Consider the following 19,697-nt stretch of genomic DNA (forward strand, 5'->3'; position numbering starts at 1 on the left):
GAGCTTAACCAACAAAAAATACAAAGAGCATGTATCATTTCTTAACATTTATTGTTACAATTTATTATTTCAACAAGTTTAATCGTATTACTTATGATACTCAAAGTTATGATGCATAATATTGCATAATACAATAAATGATCTGTATTCACAGCTTTTTTTCAGATGTCATTTTCCATCTTTTTAACAGCCTATACAACATTAGTCATCTTGGGTACATTTGAGTGCATACATCTCTTAGTCTATTCAAATCTATTTTGCAAGACTGATCCAGCTCTATTGCAATCATGGCCAGGTGGTTCAGTCTTTCCTGTGACATTGTTGAGTGTATAGTTCTTGATTCTGTTCATTGTGTGGAATGAGATCAAAATTAGACAAATTCACAGGGAAGGTTATTGCCATCTTAAGTAACTTTCACACTTCTGGAACTCCTCTGTCACTCAGTTCTTAGATCACTTGTGACACTGTCAGAGATGATCTTGCAAGTAAGCATTCAGTGTGTGTACGGAGGTGCTGTAAAAAAATCAGTACAAATTCCAGAAACATGAGCTAGGGAAGTAACTGTGTGTGCATATTGAGGAACATCTCACAAAAGGGACAGTGCAGATATAGCCAAGATGATATCACGATTGTCTGTAAATCTCTCGTTGAGTTGATTGTCTTATCAATCTCCTCAAACATGATTCTATGATAATATAACTGCACATCATCATTTATACACATCTGCTTGCCTTCTTACTGCTTCAGACATTACATAGCTGGAATTCAGTTGGTCTGATACTGTGCATGCCTTCTTTCATTGCCTTGGTGTTTCTTCCTGTATATGAGCCTTACGTACTATACCAGTAACAACCAACCAAATCTTAGCAAACCATTCAGGTGATCGCAATTCCACCAGGTTCACTAGAATACTTTCCTTGTGTGACAGTGTCCTATGAAGCATTCTGTCCTTCTGTAGGCTATCGGAGATTGGTTGTCTTTCTTGCAAGATGCTCAACATAATCACCATCAAGTGCGATGGTATTAAAGATGAAATCCCTGATAGCAACCCATCTGTGTCTTGCCCAGTACTTGAATCAGCCAGCATGTCATCACACTTGCCCAGTATCTCCAGTGTCTTTGGGATGCAATAAATCAGTTCACAAATGTATCCAAAAAGACACATCCAACGAATTATCACTCATGACAGCAATCTCCTGTTTGTGTATTCCATGAAGTTCCTGGACCCTCATGAATACATTGTTACTCTCTTTGAAGAGATGCTGAAAAGGGAATGAACCGTCTCTATAAATCTAAACATTTTGTTGATCTGACAGATCCCTCATGCTAGGTAAACAACAACCAGATTCAACCAATGTGTCATGCAGTTAATGTAAGGGCATGGATTCTGGCTGCCTTCTCATCAGTTTGGATACCATTCATTTTGGCAGACATGACATTGGCATCAAAGCAACATTGTGGTATGCAATTTTTGATTGAGAGCCCTTATTAATTTCATCCAACATTTCTTTTGCTGTAGAAAGCCCAGGGAAACCTCTCTTTTACTTTATCTGTATCAATATCTATATTGAGTAGCCTTCTATCTGTGTGTGCTATGTGAGAGGTCCTCAGATTCATTAGCCATCAGAGCAAACTTGCCTGCCTACAAGACTTCTTTTATGATTGTAATGCTGGCAAACCAAGTGCCAGCTCTTGCCAAGGCTTTAGGCCTCAGCTGAGCACTCACAAATTCATTGCTGGAAATCAGACTGTTTCACATATGTGTTAAGATGGATATCAAATTTATAACTGACTTTATAAAATGCTTGTAAATTGCTGAATGCATTAATCTCACTTATAATTTCTTTATCACATGCTGTAAGGTAATATATAAATTTTTGCATTATACCTGCAAAATGTTTGCTGTGAACCTGTCAGGAGGGATCATCTCCTGCTCATCAAGAAGGCTTATCAAAACTAAATGGGCCATTGTGGGACATCACAATATAGAGTTCATCCTGTCAGCTTGAATTCTGAAAGAAAAGAAAGAAAAAGAAAGAAAGAAAGAAAGAAAGAAAAGTAGTTGACATGAAAATTTTTCATCTCTCTTGTGCTGTTTGGACTCTGACAGGGCTGGAGCTATGAAACAAAAGCAGAGAGTTCTCCAGGGTCAACCTGGGTTAGCCCTAAAAGACATTCAGAGCTGACAGATTACTACATCTCTGTCACCTTTTAAAACCTTAGACTGCAACTCATTTGTGCATATATGCTTGCCTACTTTAACATTGTAAATAGCTCGTTTCTTTTTCTAGTTCGTAAATCTTTAGTTAGTTTATTACGGGATTGGCTACAAGTATTGTTTTTGGTGAGAGATCTAAGGGTAAGTGATTGGTCTCTTGGGACTGGAAACAACCTGAATCTTTTGTGATCTTTGGTGTACAGCAACCAACTATCACTAAGTCCAGCTTGCCTGGATGGCAAGATAAACTGGAATGATCTGTGACTACATGGTAAGACTTATAATGCTTTAAGAATTCACACTTGTTACCAGGTTGGTGAAATCTAATTATAGAACATACAGCCAATTTGGGGGTCTCTTCCCTGCCTCTTGACAGTCTGTCCTGGGGTTGCAACTCACAGTTGTGAACCACTCTGGGCAGCATGACAATGACATCATTGACACAAGATGCAGCCATCTCTAGTATTTAATTTTGGAATGTTTTTTAAGTATATTTGTTTCTGTCTGCGTTCCACACCATTTTATGAAATGTTCCATCCTATTATTGAAGTAAATCAAGGGTTGCAAGAAAGTTTCCCCTTTTGAGTGACTTTTCAGTCTCTCGTTATGCCCCCATAGTGCCATTTCTTCACAAGCAAGAGTTAGGGTGCAGTCAACAATATGCTGGAAGAACAATCAATTCTGTTTCACTTGTGCTTCCCTCCCTGAGTCGATACAGTCAATGACATTGTTACCGCTTTTGTGTGAGAGATAGGCAGCCCATTGCTGAAAAAGTAACTTTGAGCAGGAGAAAGAGCATGCCTTTGTATATGTTCATGTGCCTTTTCCTATCTATCAAACCAAGTTGTAGTGAATAACTCAGTGCCATTCCTACCAGAGACCTTATTTATTGTGGACGGAGTGAAGTGTTGACAACAGAAACAGAAGACAGCACCAGCCTGGACTGAATATAAAATGAAAGGGAATTCTTTGTAGATCACCAGGTTAAAACGATGGTTTGCTTTTCTGATCATTTTCTGTGGATCATTTTGAAGTGTTGGTTGACATTGTTTCTCATCCTTACCAGCAGATAGAGCCACTCAATAAGAGTTGAGATTTGTGAAACAATTGACAGAATTGCAGCAGTAGATGTCCCTGGAATGTTTCCTTGTGGTTTTTCACATTCTCTTAAATTCTCAAGAATTGTAGGTGGTAGATCATCCTCAGGAACTTTTCACTTCCCAGAGAAATTGGATTAATCTTGGACATGATTTTGAGTTGTAGTCTAGTACTGATGTGTAACTTTATAGTAAATAGTTAACTCTTGGGAGTCCAAATCTTCCTGACCATTTGGAAGCCATGGTGATCAGTTCACTCTGCCAGGGAAACAATGCAAATGCTTTGAGGGGAAAATCTTGGTTAATATGTATACTAATATAACTTGCATTTCCCTGCTCCACTTTGTCACTAGTCTTTCCCCATATTCCTTACTGACTACAGTCAGTCTGTTTACACAACTTCTTGGGGATGGAGTGGTCTTTTGCCCTTTGTCTTGTAGTGAATGCTGTAGGTCAGGTACCTGTTAACCTCCTCTTGTATCTTGCCAGAGGTCAGAAGTTTGCTTTCAAGAATGATCAACAGCAACTATCTCAGCATACTTGGATACTGTAAAAACTAAAAGAAAAAAATCTTAAAACAAAATGTATTACTAAATCAACTAAATCCAAGGTAAATGGAATAACATCATATCTAGTATATGGGGTAGGCAACAGCCAATCTAAGTGGGTTAAATCTAATCGTTATAGTTCTGGTAAATTGGTGATTACGGTGTCTTTCTTTCTCTCTCCCCCCTGGCTATCATGGGCTCTGCCTTTATACCAACATCCTAGTTCCTGAGGTGATAATTGTCAGTGAGACTCTATTCCAGTCCCTTCTCTAAGGGTCTGTCATTTATACACTCACTTCCTGTAAAGTCTAGGTATGAACACTTGGTGACTGCTAATCCAGCGTAGAGGATATGATGGGGAGGATATGTTGGCTTCAAAGTCCATTGTATGTCCCAACTTTATTTAGTAAGGAAGAGGACTCTGCTTTCATGAGCAAAGAGTTCTTCATCTCCTGTTATTTAAGATACGGCACTTCAAAGTTACATACCATTAGATAATGACATCTAGATTCTGTAATGTAGGTCTATCTTCTTAATGAACAATTGAGAGAGATTGGGGGAGAGGAGAGAAATTTCAGTCAGTGGGGTCACTGCCTTCCTAGAAGGATGGGGGGTTAGAGAGGGCCCAGGCTAGTATCCCCAGGGTATTTCCAGCAGGTAATCACCATAAATTCACATTAGTTAATGAACACTTAAGGCAGCTATGAAATTTTTATTGTGAAGTCAGTAGGGGGGGCATTCATGTAGTTCAAAGCCAGACAGTTCTACTTTTGTGGAGCAGTGTTCCTGTTCAGTAGGACCTGGATATTACTTTGTCCAGTAAAAATGAGCAAGACTCTGGATGCAGGAGGAGACCAGCCGGGGCAAGGGTGGGGCAGCGCCTCCATGTGTAGTGATGCAGATGGCCCCTGGCCAACAGAAGATGAGATGTCCTGTATTTTGGGAATGTACCAGTGGCCACCTTAGTAGTCAGGTAGCGACTTAATAACAATCATACTTAAGTTCTTCTTACACTGACTAAATGAAGTCACTGCTATAACTGTGTACATGCACTGTACAAGAGACTGATTGATGATGCCATTCTTCAGTCGTAGCAGCACAGCAGCAAGTTCGTTCAGTGTCAGAAGACTTATGATTATTACTATGGTGAAACCCAGGAAAGCAGGAATGTCTGCCCTCCCCGCCTCAAACTCCCCTACGTTCCCCTCCCAGCAGCCCCTGCCTCCCCCCATCTCTCCTTACCCCTCCCTACTATTCCAAGGCTTTTGTGGAGTAGGGATTTTAGGGACTTCCCCTCTCTGCCCCACGTCCAACACTACTCCCCTCTGCTCGCTCTCTCTGCCCAATGTCCTGCACTGCTCCTTCCCTGTCACTCTGTGCCTCACATCCAGCCTTGCTGGATGCCTGCCCTCCCCAGGATTCCTCTGGATGATGTTGCCACTGCAGTCTGGAGTGAGCAGGAGTTCACAGACCAGGCAACTCTGTCCAAGCAGAGGTGGTCGAGGCAGTCCTCCCGCATCCCTCCCCCTGTGTCACAGCTCCCTGCCAATCTTACATTCCCCTTCCCATACCCCCCAACATGTAAATCCTTACTCCTCCCTGCTAGCACAAGGCTTGTTGTCTGTCCCTGGTGCTCAGAGAGGCTGCTGTGGGTTCTGGCAGGCGGAATGGTCCTAGGTGCCAGCTGCGTTCTCAGCCAAGTGAGATACATGTGTGCACATCTGGGCCTGATTTCTGTGGATGCAACGGTAGCCATGGACCCAGCTAGAGCTACCAGTGTTTTCAAATTATCATCATTTGACTTACGAGTTAATAACTCTTTGTTAAAACCAAAGGAAGGTCACACCTTTCTGAGGTATTGTTTCAGAACATCACTGCACCAGCAGTTTACAGGAGATCACATCGTTAAGGTTTTCTGTGCAGCCATGAAGGCTAGACACTTAAATTAAAAAACAAAAAAACAACAGCATGTCACCTCTCCCGACCTTCCGTGTCCCCAAACCAAAGGAAAAAAAAAAAAGCTTACATGCTTGAGCTCAAGATAGCAGCCTCCAGGAACAAAGTGCAAGAAGTAATGTGTAATGTGACTGGTCCAATTTGACCCCAAGTGCTTAGCTTGTCAGAGTTGACAAGATCACAGCTGAAATTTTCTGACTGTAGTCGTTAACTCATAGAGATTAGTGAAGTTAAGTCCAAAGCTATTCAAACTGAACAGGGTGCTGTCAATTATAGTGAAATAGGAGAATAGCTAGAGCTAAAATAACATTTGGATTAGCTCAGTCTTAATTTCTTTACTGAAACTCAAACAAAACAGCATGTTTGTTCTGAGGGGTTTCCAATAGAACAATCACAAATTCACATGCTTGCAATGCGCTTGCCTTAGTACACAGTGGTTCATGGAGAGGATAACATTTGACTTTTGCTTATTTAGGACCAGTTTCTGCCAACCTGATGCCTGTTGCTTAGAACCTTACCTTGTGAGTGGCCCCACTGATTGCAAATGCGACTACTAGGGAAATAAACTACTGAGTGTCAGAATCTATTCCTAATTTTTTTAACACTTTATAATGGAATAATGTCATCCTAAAAACACAAATGAAATCATACTAAGCTACTGCAGTTGTGAGGAAATTAATGATCAAACTGATAGATGGGGTGAAAAATAGCTGGAAATTTGTTTAAGCTGTCTCAGCCAAAGAACTTCACCAGTGTTTCTGAATTGGGTGGTTAATGTTAACTTTAGTTTCTGAAGTAGACCACGTCTAAGCTACAGTTTTGTCAACAAAAGGCAGCTTTCATTGACCAAACAGTGGAGGTTTACACACTGCTATGCTCCTCCCACCAATTTAACTCTCCTGCTACACTGACATAATAAAACCACCTTGACTAGAGGCATAGAGCTTTTTGCAACGAAGTTAAAGCGATTCAGTGTCGATGTAGTCACTGCACCCTAAGTGGCCCCCAAGAGGTGTCCCACAATGCCCTTCGTGACTGCTCTGGTCACCAGTTTGAACTCTGCTGCCCTGCAGCCAGGTACACAGGCACGCACCCCTTCCCATTTAAAGCCCTGGAAATTTTTTTAATTCCTCTTCGCTCCATGTGGACAGCTCACATAGCATCTATCCAGCTGACTATGCCGGCTCCCTGCAGCAAACATGCTCCTGCATGGAGTACACCAGAGCTGTGCCCGTGGGGAGAGGAGGCTGTGTAATTGCAGCTCCACTCCAGCCATAGGAACTTTGATACCTACAGGCAGATTGCTCATGGCATGGAGAAGGGGCACAAAAGGGACACGCAGCAGTGCCCTGCTAAGTTCAAGGAACGGAGGCAGGCATACCAGAAGGCAAGAAAGGCCAATCATTGGCCAAAGACATGCCGCTTCTACAAGGAACTGCACGCCATCCTAAGTGGAAACCCCACCTTCACCACCAAGTGTCCCATGGTGGATATTTCAGGGGGGCTGGAGGCAACGGCCAGCAGAGTGAACCCTGAGGACGAAGTGGTGGATGAGGAGGTCAAGTTGGAGAAGGATGAGGAACAGACAACAGGATCGTCCAGTGGTGTGGCGAGCCAGGAGCTCTTTTTGACTTCTGAGGGGTCTAGCCAGTCCCAGCACTCTGGCTCTGGTGCGCTTGATGAAGGAGAGAGGAGCTCCAGTAAGTACTCGTGGTTTGATACTGCAAGGAGACATGAGACAGAGGTCTCCTTTTTTTTTTTTTTTTAAACAGGGTAGAAGAGGGATAAGGGATAGAAATGACCAACACTAGCACTGTTTGCATCTGCATTTCATTCCTCTGTGCAGCTAGGCAGAAGGGGTCTTGAGGAAAAGTTTGTTAATGCACACTGGAATATCCTGGGAATCTTCCATAGAGAGCTCTAGGAAACTTTCTTGGAGGTATTCTGCAATCCTCTGCCAAAGGTTCCTTGGGAGGGCTGCCTTGTTTCTTCCCCCAATCAGCAATTACTTCTGCAGGCGAGCGGCATACGGACCCAGTCTGAAACTGCATGCATACAGGAGCTGCACCCTTGCATTCTTGGTTACCCTCAGAGCAAGATATCTATTTCTATCACCTCCGCTTGTCAAAAGTTGTGCCAGCATTCAGAACAGTGTCCCTAGGCACTTGTAGCGATCCCCCTAGGAAACCACCCCATCGTTTGTCCTCCCCCCAGCCCAAAATCACCAAGCTTAGGGCTCTCCCCATGCTGTGTGCCTGCCAAGGGAAAGTGAGAAAGTGATGTGCCTAACTTGTATGAATCAAGGCTGTGAGTGCATTCACAATGCTGCCTCGGTCTATTGTTTCTTTAGCTTCTGCAGCTGTGCCCTCGAGCGTCTGCACATCGGCTGAGCAGCTCAGTCTGATAAGGAGACAACCAGGAGGAATAAGGAAGATATGTTTAAGGAGATGCTGCAATCATCTGATGTAGCTGATTGCGAGCAGAGAGACAATCAATTAAAAACTGAGAATGGAGAGCCAGGAGAGGAAACAGGGGAGAAGCAGATGATACAGCTGCTCAAGGACCAAACTGACATGCTGAGGTCCCTGATTGCGCTGCAGGCAGAACACATCTGTGCTTGCCTCCCCTTGCAGCCCATAGAGAACTGCCTGCCATGCCCTGCCCAAACTCCCCACACACATTCCTCGCATGTTCCCGGGTTGTCGCAGTACCCATGCATTCCACGCCTAGGGACATGTTGCACAATGACAGCTGGACATACAGCTGTAAGAGCCTCATTTTGAAAAGTGCTCTACATTGGTATGTCCCTTGTAGGAAATAGTAATGTTTGTATAGCTGTTAAATAAAGATTCATTTTATTTCTATAAGTAAGTTTTTATGGTCTCCTACACACTTGCAGAGTAAAACTAACACTCACACAACAATCATTATAAGGGTCATTCAACGGTGCTGAAAAACCAATGCCTGTCTCAGTGCATTACAGGAAGACATATTACTGGGGCTCACTGTCAAAACGCTTCTTTAAAGCCTCCCTGATTCAAATAGCTCTCTGTTGAGCCCTTCTAACTGCCCTGGTATCTAGCTGCTCAAAAGCAGCCACCAGCCGATCCACCTCAGTGCTCCATCCTTGCAGAAACTTTTCCCCCTTAGGTTCACAAATGTTATGCAGAGCACAGCAGACTGCTATGACCATGGGAATATTTTCCTCCTTGAGGTCTAACCTGCCAAAAGGGCAGCACCAGCAACCCTTTACTCTGCCAAAGGCACATTCAATGGCCATTCTGCCCTTACTGAGCCTGTTGATGCACTCCTTGCTGCAGTCGTGGTTTCCTGTGTAAGGCTTCGTGAGCCATGGGAGCAAGGAACAGGCTGGGTCTTCCAGGATCACAATTGGCATTTCCACATCCCCAGTTGGAATCTTCTGTTCTGGAAAGAAAATCCCTGCATGCAGTTTTCTATACAGGCCAGTGTTCCTGAAGATGTGTGCATCATAAACTCTCCTTAACCACCCTGCGTTGATGTTGGTAAAATGACCCAGATGATCCACCAAGCGCTTGCAAACCATAGAAAAGTAGCTTTTTCTGTTGATGTACTTTGTCACAAGATGGTCTAGGGCCAAAAATGAGATATGTGTGCCATCTATCACCCCACCACAGTTAGGGAATCCCATAGATGCAAAGCCATCCACTATCTCCTGCACATTGCCCAGAATCATAGTCCTTCGTAGCAGGAGGCCATTAATGGCCCTACACACTTGCATCACCACAACCCCACGGTGGACTTCCCAACTCCAAACCGATTCACAACTGATCAGTAGCAGTGTGGAGTTGCAGCTTCCACACAGCGATGACCACTTGCTTCTCCACCGTGAGGGTGGCTCTAATTTTGTTGTTCTTGTGCCGCAGAGCAGTGGGGAGCTCTACGCACAGTTCAAGGAGAGTAGCTTTGCATATCTGAAAGTTTGCAGCCACTGCTTGTCATCCAATACGGGCATCACAATGTGATCCCACCACTCAGTGCTTGTTTCCTGAGCCCAATAGCAACGGTCCACCATGTGCAGCTGCTCCGGGAATGCCAACATCAATCTTGAATTGTTTCTTTCCATGGCACATAGGAGGACAGACACCACGGTGTCAGTATCAGATTCTTAGATCATGAAATACTGCAGAATCAGCTGTGTTGTGTTCATAAGGCTTATCACAAGGCTGGAGAGCAGTGCAGGATCCATGCTTTCAGACAGTTTACACGGGCTGTTGAAAAACAGCACAAAACATAGTCGGAACCCTTGGAATGGTGGGACAGAGAAAACTGCATCATGGGATGGTGAGCATTTGATTTTTCCTTCCTGAGTGTTGTACTTTGCACTTTATTGAATTTAATCTTGTTGCTTTTAGATAAATTCTCCAATTTATCAAGATCATTTTGAATTCTAATCCATGTCCTCCAAAGTGCTTGCAACCCCTCCCAGTTTGGAGTCATCTTCAAATTTTATAAGCATACTCTCCACGCCATTATCTAAATCATTAATTAGTAAAACATTTAATTAGAAAACATTTAATAGTACCAGATCCAGAACAGACACCTGTCATACCCCACCGCTTCCCGCACCTCCAGGTACCTCCCCCGAAGCTCCACTTAGCCGCGGTTCCCCGTTCCCGGCCAATGGGAGCTGCGGGGGGGAAGGTGCCTGGAAGCCCGGGCAACACAGGGACAGAGCCCTCTGCTTTCCCCGCCCCTGGCGGCAGAGACGTGATGCCAGCCGCTTCATGGAGCGTCACGGGGCTCAAGGGGGGCAATCCTGCAGCTGTAGTTTGCCCACCCCTGGGCTGGAGGTAGGTCGGGGGGGGGGCGGGCATGGGCTGCTTGAGACCCCTGGTCTAAAACAACATCTTCCCTCCACTTGCTTGTAGGAATCTTCAGCTGGAATCCATGCACACTCTTCCTCTGCTGAAATCACTGCTAGCCAGTCAGCTAACTGATTAACCAACCAGTAGATAAGTGTATAGATTTAAAGAAAACCCTGTCACAAGAAAATACAAAACTGAGACCAGCAAAATAGAAACAACACTTTTCCCATTACTGCATGTAAAGAAAAGTTGGTGACTCAGACTAGTTGAGACAATTTAACTAGAACAGTTTGGCTAAAATCAAAACAATATTCAAAGCATACAATTAAAACAGAAGAAGTTATTTGTCCCTTCCCAATTTCCCCTTCCTATAATTAGCATTGCCCCAGGCTTCCCTGTTAGAGGGTTAACAATATCACTAACCTGCTGCAAAATGCTTCAGAGTTAGGGAAAACAACCTGCTTTCTGCTCCTGGGCTCAGCCTCTCCCAACTCACAGAGGGCACATGGCCCTTTGCAAAGAAAGCAGCAGTCCTGACTGCTTGCCCTCAGAGTCTGACCCCAGCAACAGGGAACCTATTGGAGCAGACCCAAAACTACCACACCCAATTTCAGAAGCTTCTGGATGTGGTGTGCTTAATCTGCCTAGCAACAATGACTCAGACACAACTCACTCCTCCCTCCCCGCTCCCTCCATGGGTCTCTTAAAGAGATATCCCCCTATTAGGTGAATGGTTTACATATGCAGTGTAGCCGTTCTTTGTCAGCAGAAGAGAGCTCTTCTGCGAACAAAATAAAATCACCCCAATGAGGGGCAGTAGCTTTGTCAGCAGGAGACGAAGCGCTGTCCACACTGGCACTTTTCGTCTGAAAAACTTTTGTCAGTCAGGGGTATGTTTTTTTCATACCCCTGAGCGAGAAAAGTTTTACCGATGAAAGTGCAGTGTAGACATAGCCTCAGTGTCTTCAGTAAAAGTCTCCTTCTGAAGAGATTCCTATCTTAAACATGTCCCCCTTGGAAAAAGCTTCACATTTATCCTCTCCTCTCATCTGCAACATGTAGAAATGTTTCCTTTCCTACTCTCCACCTGCCAAAAAAGCCCCTCAAAACCTGTTTGGTTGAATAGCGGCATGTGTGAAACAGAAAATAGACAATTTTCTGATGGAACAGTTTTCTGTTGGAAAATATAGATTCCACGGAATTGACAAATAAAAAAAAATAAAGTAATTGGAGATATACCAATCTCCTAGAACTGGAAGGGACCTTAAAAAGGTCATCAAGTCCAGCCCCCTGCCTTCACTAGCAGGACCAAGTACTGATTTTTGCCCCAGATGTTTAAGTGGCCCCCTCAAGGATTGAAGTCATAACTCTGAGTTTAGTAAGCCAACGCTCAAACCACTGAGCTAAGACTGCAATGTAAATCAGGCTCAGTCCTGCTATCTAGCCCAGAATTTTTCCAAAATTTCCATTCCACAGAAAAATTTGCATTTTTAACATTTTGTTCCACTTTGGAATGGGGAAAAACCATCAGAAATGTGAAACTTTCTGCAGGATAGAAATTCTGATGACCACACAGCTCTTAACTGGGTGAAGAACATTTTTCTTGTGATCCTTTGAAAATCTATATATTGAAGAGGAAAAAACTGTATAGGGTAAGATTTTGCTGAGCCCAGGAAATCAAAACCCCTCTAACATGTACCTAACCAGCTCAGTTTCTAGACTCAGCTGGATTACTGTATATTTATTGCAGGGGTCTCAAAGTCCTGGCCCACGGGCCATCTGCGGCCCGGGAACCTCCCCACTGCAGGCGGCCCACAGAGGAGAGACCCCATGCAGTTTGCTGAAGGCACCACCCCTCGCAGCTCCCATTGGCTGGGGGAGAGTTGGCTAGTTGCTGGGCAGAGTCTGCCATGGAGGCAGCATCACTTTTTTCTACAATGAATATAAACAAGTCAAAATACCGAACACAACTATCTGATGCACACCTTGCTGCAATCCTGAAGGTTTCAACTGCTCAGTCACTGAGGCCAAACATCAACAAACTGACAGAACTGAAGCATTGCCAGGTGTCTTGCAAACAGTAAAAACTGTCTGGCAGGCGAAGAATTGTATAAAGTTGTATGACAGTTTTATTATTTCTAAGAAATTAAATAATAAAAAATACAATATAAACTTTTTTTTCTGAACACCATCTTCCGTGGCTCGCTGAGATGATTTGAGGACTGGCCCTAGCCCTAAGCTAAATTGCGTTTGAGACCCCGATCTATTGTGTAATATTCATGCATTTTACGAAAAACAGTCAATGTGTCAAAATCCCATGCAAATATAATATGGTTTAGGTAAATTGTGGTCAGAATAAAAAAGTCATAATAGAACACTGAAAAATATAGGGTTTTTTAAAAAGCTTCTTTAAATAGTATTTTTTATTTAAAAAGTATATTTTTGGATTAGTCTGAAACCTCTTCCTCCCACTCCACCCAACCCAGTCTGCTGTAGCCAACTGGTTTGATTTAAGCCAGCTTCATTCCATGCTGTTTTTGGCTCCATTCAGCCATATATATGGCCCAATACTGGTACCCTTACTTATGCTGAGCAACATCTTTCTCCACAATCATCCCATTTGTATCAGTGGGTCCATTTATGGAGTAGGCTACTAAATGGAATACAACCAGCAGGACCTGGTCCTTAATGGAATGTTTCTGGAAATTCTGAAATTTCCTGGAACATTCTACTGCCTTATATTGTCTGTCAGCAACTATCTGCATTTTACAGGTAAAACCAACCGTTGTATCCAATCAGTTAGTGCAGTAACCATTCAAGACATTTTTTCATCCCTTCCTGCCTGCACGATTTGTTTTATTATGGCCTTTTTCTCTGGGCTATTGAGGAATCACGTTCTTCCCCCACCCTTCCAAGATGTGAAGTAAATCTCAGAGGAGACAGTGTGTGACCAGGCTGGGTATAATAGCCACTATTCAGACTTTATGGGGGCAGGATGGATCCATTAGTTTAACAGCCATTGTTTGTGTTTTAGTGGAGTTTTTATTTATCAGTGACCTTATCACAAAAGAAACACTTTGTTCAAAGGAAGTGACCTCCCTTGAGCTCTTTATTTTCAGGGAAGAAAGGGCTTAGTTGGGACAACCTTAGGCTTTTCTTGTGTCCCCTTCACAGTTGCTATAGTTTACAAGGTTATTATATTGCTTTGGCTTTCTTTGTTGTTGCTTTTTTTGTTTTGGTTTTGTTTTTGGTCTGCAGCTTTTAAACTCTTTAATCTCTCAGAAGACAGAAGTGGGGCTGTTTGTGCTAAATAAAGATCTGGCCTCATTAATTGATGCAGGAAGGAGAAAAATACTAATACTATAGCAACATATTTGTCTTTCTGAAGTAATAAAAAGAGTGAGGCTTATTCTACTTGCTAGTAGTTTATTGAACTGTCAGTGGAGCTGTGGCTTTAATTCCTGTTTTAACTGCTGTATGTCCAGGATAAACATAAACTTTCTATTGGAGTGAGAGATTCAGAGAGACAGTCAAGGTTTTGGGGCCTCAGAATTGGCTTACTTTGAAGAATGCACACAGGAATTGCCAGACTGGATCAGACCCAAAGTCTGTTTAGTTCAGTACTGTGTCTCTGACATTGGCAATTGCTAGAGGCTTCAAATGAATGTGTAAGAACCCTGCAGATGTGGGTAATCTGTGCCTCCTCCCACACCCCACACACTAGGTCTTATTAGGGTTGCCAACTTTATACTCAAACAAAACTGAAAACCCATGCTCTGCCCCAGCCCCCCTCTTCTCCCAGGCCCTGCCCCTGTTCACTCCACACACACACACACACATAAACCCCTGTCGCGTTTTCTCCCCATCTTCACTCACTCGCTCATTTTCACCAGGCTGGCGGGGACTGGGCTGCGGGAGGGGGTAAGGGCTCCGGCTGGGGTTGCAGGCTCTAGGGTAGGGCCAGAAATGAGGAGTTCAGAGTGTGGGAGAGGGCTCCAGGCTGAAGCAGTGGGTTGGGATGCGAGACGGGGTGAGGGCTCTGGCTGGGGGTGCGGGCTCTGGGGTGGGGCTGGGGATGAGAGGTTTGAGGTGCAGGAGGGTGCTCTGCGCTGGGACCAAGGGGTTCGGAGGGTGGGAGGGGGATCAGGGCTGGAGCAGGGGATTGGGACCCGAGAGGGAGTCAGGGGTTCAGGCTCCAGGTGGCCTTACCTCAAGCAGCTCCTGAAAGCAACGGCATGTCCCCACTCCGGCTCCTATGCTGAGGTGTGGCCAGGCAGCTCTGCACACTGCCCTATCCACAGGCGCCACCCCTGCAGCTCCCATTGGCCGTGCTTGGGGAGGCGGTGCTTGGGGTGGAGACTGCTTTCGGAGCCCCCTGGCTTCCCCTATGCATAGGAGCCAGAGGGGAGATATGCCAGCTGCTTCCCGGGAGCCACGCAGCACGGAGGCTAGCCAGGAGCCTGACAGCCCCACTGTGCAGCACCACCAACTGGATAGTCAACAGTCCGGTCAGTGGTGCTAACCAGAACTGCCAGGATCCCTTTTTGACCGGACGTTCTGGTTGAAAACCGGACATCTGGTCACCCTAAGTCTTATCTTGGTCTCTAAGGCCTGGTCCACACTAGGACTTTAATTCGAATTTAGCAACGTTAATTCGAATTAACCGTGCACCCGTCCACACCAGGAAGCCATTTAATTCGACCTAGAGGGCTCTTTAGTTCAAATTTGGTACTCCACCCCGACGAGGGGAGTAGTGCTAAATTCAACATGGCTATGTCGAATTAGGCTAGGTGTGGATGCAAATCGAACTTACTAGCTCCGGGAGCTATCCCACACTGCACCACTCTGTTGATGCTCTGGACAGCAGTCCGAGCTTGGATGCTCTGACCAGCCACACAGGAAAAGTCCCGGGAAAATTTGAATTCCTTTTCCTGTCTGGACAGTTAGAATCTCAATTCGTGGTTGGACATCGGGGCGAGCTCAGCAGCACCGGCAGCGATGCAGAGCTCTCCAGCAGAGGAGTTTATGTAATCTCTGAATAGAAAGAGGGACCCAGCATAGACTGACCGGGAACTCTTGGATCTGATCGGTGTGTGGGGCGAGGAGTCTGTGCTTTCGGAGCTGCGCTCCAAAAAACGGAATGCAAAGACCTACGAGAAGGTCTCCAAAGCCATGAGAGACAGAGGATACAGCCGGGATGCAACGCAGCGCCGCGTGAAAATCAAGGACCCCAGACAAGGCTACCAAAAAATCAAAGCGGCAAACGGACGCTACGGAGACTGCCACCACTGCCCCACCAGTGACCATGGACTCTGACGATGGGACAGTGTCGACGGCCAGTTCCTCGGCGATGTTCGCGGACGGGGAAGATGAGGAAGGGTTTGTGGACGACGAGGCAGGCGACAGCGCTTACAACGCTGGTTTCCCCGACAGCCAGGATCTCTTCATCACCGTCACGGAGATCCCCTACCAACCGTCCCCGGCCATTAACCCGGATCCTGAATCAGGGGAAGGAGCAGTCGGTAAGTGCTTTAACCATGTAAACTTTTATTCTTAATATAACAGGAATCTGAAGTATGTGAAAAGGAGGTTTCTCTATATATGGGGATAGAACAGAAATCCTCCTGGGAGATCTCCACGAAGCTCTCCTGGAGGTAATCGAAAAGCCTCCGCAGGAGGTTCCTGGGGAGAGCTGCCTTATTGGGTGCTCCGTGGTAGCACAGTTTTCCGCGCGAGGCTTTCATGAGCTACTCAGGGAGCATTGTCTCCCCGAGCACGGCTGCATAGGGCCCTGGTTTGTGCTGGCTTTCACGCAGCATGCGCTCTCTATCTCCTTCAGTGACCGTCCTCAGGGTGATCTCACTCAGAGACTCCTGCATCTAATTAGGGGAATTACTGTAATGTTACGCCTGGTCCAAAGTATTTGTAAAAAATCTCCGGACAGACGGCATAGCAGAGACTCAGCACGCTGCTGCGTGACGAGCGTAACGGAAAGCCAAAGATTCAAATGGACGCTCATGGAGGGAGGGGGGACTGAGGACGCAAGGTATCCCACAGTTCCTGCTGTCTCCGAAAAGCATTTGCATTCTTGGCTGAGCTCCAAATGCTTCTAGGGTCAAAAACAGTGTCCGCGGTGGGTCAGGGCATAGCTAGGCAATTTACGCAGCCCCCCACCCACCCCCAGAAGTAAAAGGGAAAACAATCCTCTCTTGACTCTTTTACATGTCACCCTATCTTTACTGAATGCTGCAGATAGACGCGATGGTGCAGCACTCAACACCAACATCCTTGCTCCCCCCACGCTATGGATGGCTGATGGTACAAAATGACTGGTACCCGTCCTCATCATCAGCCTATTGGCACATGGGGCAGTGCAAAAGGACTGGTAACCATGCCGACTAGCATCGGTAAGATCAATCAAGGGCGCCTGGTCCTAATTTTTCATGGTAGATGGTACAGTATGGCTGATAACCATCGTCATCATAGCAACAGGGGGCTGAGCTTCATCAGCCCCCACCCTTCATGTGTCAAGAAAAGATTCAATTGCCCCTGGACTAGCAGCAGGATGCTGGGCTCCTCTCCTCCACACTCCTTAATGTCCTATCTGGACTATCATAGCAACTGGAGGCTGCCTTCCACTCATTTCTCACTAACAAGTCACTGTGTCTTATTCCTGCATTCTTTATTACTTCATCACACAAGTGGGGGGACAATGCTATGGTAGCCCAGGAAGGCTGGGGGAAGAATGGAATGAACAGGTGGGGTTGTTGCAGGAGCACCCCCTGTGAATAGCATACAGCTCATAATCTATGCAGGATCTGACACAGAGCAGCTGTGCTCTCTGGTTCTCTGATACAGTGGTTCTCTAGTACACTTGCCCATATTCTAGGCAGGACTGATTCTATTTTTACATACCAAAAAGGAGGGATTGACTCAGGGAGTCATTCCCAATTTTGGCTTTTGCACCCCTGGCTAAGAGTAGCCAGGGGCACTTATGACAGCAGCAAATGGTGCAGTGCAAAAGGACTGGTAACCATGCCCATCTTATTACCAATTTATGGTATGGTAGATGGTATAATTTGGCTGGTAACCATCTCTGCTATCATGCAAAAGCAAAAGCATGCTGCTGTGTAGCGCTGCTGGACCGCCTCTGTCAGCGGCATCTAGTACACATACGGTGACAGGCACAAAAGGCAAAACAGGCTCCATGGTTTCCACACTGTGGCGTCTGCCAGGGCAATCCAGGGAAAACGGGCTTGAAATGATTGTCTGCTGTAGCTTTCCCGGAGGAAGGGATGACTGACGACATTTACCCAGAACCACCCGCGAAAATGGTTTTTGCCCCTTCAGGCACTGGGATCTCAACCCAGAATTCACAGAGACAAACTAGACTGTGTTCATTGTTCGCAAAAATTTATCTTTGCAAGGAATTCACTCCCTTTTTCCCATCACACAGCTTCGACTGTCTCCAGACCCGCCACAGCATCCCCCTCACAGAGGCTGGCAAAGATTAGGCGGCGAAAGAAAAAGACAGGGGACGAGATGTTCGCTGAACTTATGGGGTGCTCCCAAGACGAGGCGGACCAGCAGAGCCAGTGGAGGGAGACCCTCTCTCTGTACCAGCGCTCACACAGCGAAGGGGAGGAGAGGTGGCGTGAGGAAGACAAGCAGGCGACTCAAACGCTGCTTGGACTAATGAGGGAGCAAACGGACATGCTCCTGCGCCTTGTGCATGTTCTGCAGGACCTCAGGCAGGAGGACAGAGCCCCCCTGCAGTGTATCTGCAACCGCCCTCCCCCGCCACAAAGTCCCATACCCCGCTCACCCAAAATAACCAGAAGGAGGGGCGCCAGAGCCCGTGTAAACTGTCACTGCACCCCAGCAGAGTGCTCAAGTACCCAAAAGCTCTCATACCCTAAATTTTGAGAAGTCCTTTCCTTCCCGCCTCACCCAAGCCCCCATCCCAGTTTCATCCCCTAACTGTCTAGTTGATAATAAAAAATACTTTTCTGTTAATTACTGTTTCCGTCATGGTCTTTTAGAGGAGACTGTGTTTGAAGGGGGTTGGTAATTTGACAGGACAATCACCTTTACCAGGGTACAGACATGGGGGCAGGATCAGCAGCAGGTCACACACACACTGCTGTCAGTACGCACCCTGGTCGGTATGGGAGGTGGTTTGCAGGTTCTGTGTGGGTGGGGGGGTACGTGACTTTGTAGCGGGGGAGGGGAGTTACAGATCTCATGCAACGGTCCTTGTCCTGGACCACAGAGCCATGCAGCAGAGGAATCTGTATCCGTCCTCCCCTGCCAAAAGGCCACATAGCCCCCGCACACAGAGTCCCAAAAAGGAGGGATGGCAGGCTCCGTTGAAACATCCAGTCCGGTACTGCAGACCGCTCTGGGAGCAGGAGCCTGTCATTCCTCGAGTTTACAGGCGGTCTTTACATCACTGCACACCCTACCCAGCACAGTCCGTGTCCCAGTTTCAACCCTGTAACGCAAAGTCATCAATAAAGAAACCTTTGTAAAGTTACAGTGGAACATGTATTTTATTTTTAAACGTGTGTTGGAAGTTGGGGAAGCGGGGTGGGCGGGGTATGTAACTGCAGATGCTAGTCAACAGTCACTTGGTAAAGAAACAGGGGCAGGTTCAGCTTCTCTGTAAAGAAACTGAACAGTCACAGGTCACGCTGCTCGCTGCTCGCTGGTACTTGAAGAGTTCCTTGTCGCTGTGCAAGGCGCCTGCACAGAGCTTCACGAGCCAGGGCATTAGCGGGTAGGCTGGGTCCCCGACGATCACTATAGGCATCTGCACATCCCCAAGACTTATTTTGTGGTCCGGGAAGAAACTACCTTCCTGCAGGCGTCTAAACAGACCACAGTTCCTGAAAACACGCACGTCATGAACTTTGCCTGGCCACGCGACGTTGATGTTGGTAAAATGTCCCCCATGGTCCACCAGTGCTCGCAGCACCATTGAAATGTAGCCCTATTTCTCAGCTGCTGACTGTGGAAGAGGTGGACGATA

At 46.0% G+C, this 19,697-nt stretch overlaps 1 protein-coding gene and 1 long non-coding RNA gene across 2 annotated transcripts in view; one reads left to right on the forward strand and one right to left on the reverse strand.

The window, feature by feature from the left end:
• The window catches only part of ARHGAP6 (Rho GTPase activating protein 6), a 507,104-nt gene that overhangs the window by 194,472 nt on the left and 292,935 nt on the right, over positions 1-19,697 (forward strand). The window lies entirely within an intron of this gene.
• LOC123348594 lies at positions 216-11,243 on the reverse strand. The gene is made up of 3 exons (XR_006573222.1): positions 11,090-11,243; positions 1,889-2,012; positions 216-513 (listed from the first exon to the last, which is right to left on the reverse strand). It is a non-coding gene; the product is annotated as an uncharacterized LOC123348594 (long non-coding RNA).

Source organism: Mauremys mutica, chromosome 1 (assembly GCF_020497125.1).
Source record: "Mauremys mutica isolate MM-2020 ecotype Southern chromosome 1, ASM2049712v1, whole genome shotgun sequence".
Taxonomy (NCBI): Eukaryota; Metazoa; Chordata; order Testudines; family Geoemydidae; genus Mauremys; species Mauremys mutica.